The sequence below is a fragment of the Oxyura jamaicensis genome, chromosome 10 (genome assembly GCF_011077185.1).
Source record: "Oxyura jamaicensis isolate SHBP4307 breed ruddy duck chromosome 10, BPBGC_Ojam_1.0, whole genome shotgun sequence".
In the NCBI taxonomy this organism is placed as follows: Eukaryota; Metazoa; Chordata; class Aves; order Anseriformes; family Anatidae; genus Oxyura; species Oxyura jamaicensis.
In genome coordinates, this window is record NC_048902.1 from 7,844,050 (window position 1) to 7,847,133 (window position 3,084).

The window sequence follows — 3,084 nt, forward strand, 5'->3', positions numbered from 1 at the left end:
TGTATCTCAAACCATGTGGTATCAAAACAAAATATTCAGTTGGGTTCTTGCTGAAACATTCAACCTGCCAACATGTCAGGAAGCTACATTCTTTGTTCTTTTACAGCTAACCTAATTCCTGCAACTTTGCTGCTGTAGCACAAGGCATGGGAACATGCCGTACATATACATACATACATATATATATATATATATATATTTTTTTTCTTACAGGCTGTCCAATAAAAATTGTATAAACCTTTTCTTTACTTTTTGTTACTAAAAATATGCTAACGTCAAAAGAGCTTTATGATCCTATTAATTAGCTGCCCCAAGCTACAACTTCGACACAGTCTGTGCATAGATTACTCTGTGTTCTACCCATCTCTTAGATTTACTTGTGCATTTTAGACTCCTGATTGATTGGCCTGACATCAATTTCTTAAATATCCTACACGGGTTTCTCAAGTTTTCATTCTTAAACTCCTACATTCTCGCATATGGAAAATAAACGTCAGTTGTTCTGGTTTTCAATCTACTACAGCTAGATACGGAAACTAAACATTATGCTCTTCCCCTAAATATCCCTTACTGCTTTAGACAGAAGAACTGTGTAAGGTTTACTGCATTCAAGCTCTAAATACAGCAGTCACATGAAGCCTTAATGTAGCCAGGATTAAAAGAGATTTGATTCAAAGGCCTGTACTTCAAACTGCTCGACTGATCTGCTTCTCCTGGAGTGGAACGTATGGGAATGGTGTGGCTGCTGCATGGCTGCTGCTGCTATTGCCTTTCATCTGGCTTTATAGAAAGGGGAGAAAGGCACAGCCAGAAAAGTGTATTGCATTACACTGGGTTTTCTCTTTCTTAGCGTGGTCTCTCTTCTTTATTATACTACTATGGGACACAGAACTGAAAGCATTATTTAGCTCAGCTTTTTCTGCAACAGAACTGCTTTATCAGTTTAAAGGTTGAAATACGGTGAAGGACAGTGCTGAAATTCTCGTGTGCACCTTTTGCAGAAGTAGCACAAAGTGCTTCCTTCTATTTGCATTCTCTTCTTCACTAAGACATTTCCATTTAGCCTGCTTCTGTCAACTCCAATTAACTATAAGCCAGCAGTATCTATCCCCATTTTTCTTCTGGGCAAGCCCTTCTTTGAATTTGATGTTAGACTCCAGCTGGGAAATGGAGAAAACATTTTGGAAACTGCAAAAACACCTTTCTTTTTAGACAGTCACATAACCTTAAAGGACACCCTCATTCTCAAAGAATCACACAGAATGCAGTGGGGTAACCCAACTGCTACTAAGCAAAGAGAAAAATATTCAGTACAAATTAAGACCAAACACCAAGTGGCCAAACATTGTGTTAAATCAAAATATATATGGGATTTGCTGTCAAAAAATCCATCTGATTTGATGGATTTGATGTTTCTTTCATGTGAGAAAGGAACTTAAAAACTAAGCATTTGATAATAAAGGATTTAGCACGTGAACAAGAAATAGAGCAAAGTCAGACTTCAGCCAACAGTGGAAGAAAACCAGAAGTCATTTTGCCACTGGCACCCTGTAGACTCAGCCCTGTGAGACTAGAGGTTTCCTTCAGAAAGGAAAACAAGTGGGTCAGCGATGGTGCAGAGCATCCCTGGAGATGCATCTTATCTGAATTTGTCAAGAGACAAAGCTGCCATCGTTTGTCTGCCAACGCTTCATCAGCCCCTCGTGTCCCTCTCAGCACTGCCCCCCGAGGCTCCTGCCCACGTCCCCCATCCCCAGGAGCTAGCGCGTGGACAGCACATGTCACAGCCGCCTGCGCTGGGGAGCAGAGGGTGGCCAGCTGCCCTTTGTGCCGAGGAACAAGGCTGCAGCCCTCCCTGTTTGAGCTTTTAATGAAAAATGACTGCACTGATCCAACAAGGGCAAAAGCTATAAACAAGATGCCGCACATAAACAATCGGTCTGAAGAACCAGACAGCTTTTGGCATCGTGAACTCACTCTATGGAGTGGAACTGGTGGAGCTCCCCTGGGCAGATGTCTCAGCCAGATCCTTCACCATCTTCCCTCCTGCTGCCCCTGCTCCCTCAGCGATAATGCAGACAGTGCTGCGACCTGGGACAGGCAAAAGGATGCCAGAATTACAGTTGCTCGGATGACTTTGAATAAAACTTTTGCAGTCAGTGCCTCAAGTCATTCTGTCACAGCTCAGGACGTCAGTGTCAGTTTAGGTAAAAAGGGATGCAGACAAAAGGCAGTCTGGAATCAATTAGCGGCCGAGCCCCAGAATCTCCCTGGCAGCCTTCCTGGGTGCCTGAGCCTGGTGGCAGCCTGCCGGGGGGATTCGTGCCCCCGGTGCTGCCAGCGCCTCGCGGCCGGGAGAAACCAGCGTTGGTGGATGTGGCCTCACTGCGCTGCGACAGGCACCAGCACCGCTGAAGTGAAGATCAAGACAAAAATATTCCACCCCCCAGCATGAAGGAAGGTCGTAATTTGAAAGCAAGGAAAGAAGAAATGGTGAGGTATGACAGGAAGAAAACCTCCGAAGGAAGGCTAGAAGGAAGGCTAGCATCAGAGGGCGGAGCGGCTGCACATGGCGCCTGCCTTTGCAGGGCGGGCTGGGGGAGTGCCCGCGTTCTGTGAGCCGCGTTAGCTTGCTGGCACGTCAGAGCGGTTTGTCATGTTACCGTTTATTAAATAATACGGATGAAAATAACGTGACATCGGTTGCTTTTGGCTTGATTTCACGCGTAACGGTGAAATGTACAGTTCCAAACGTTTCTGGGACATTCTCACTGCCTTTCTGCCTTTCTCCCTGCGGCCGTCAGCCGTTAACCGCCAGCCCCCCGCCGTTAGCCGCGGGCCGTCAGGGTGAGGCCGGGCCCCGCCCCTGGCGCCGCGTCACGTGATGCCACCCAGGGGCGGTGGCCGGTGGGCGGTGCCCGCGGTGCCCCCCGTCGGGCAGCCCCGCCCCTCCGCCTCCGTCACCGGCCCCACGGGTCCCGCGAGAGCGCGCTGCCCGCCCTCCCCTTTCCCTTCACTTGCCCGCTTCCGCCCTCTCCGCGACGTCTCGCGAGACCCCGCGCCCGTTTCCCTCCTGCGCCGCGG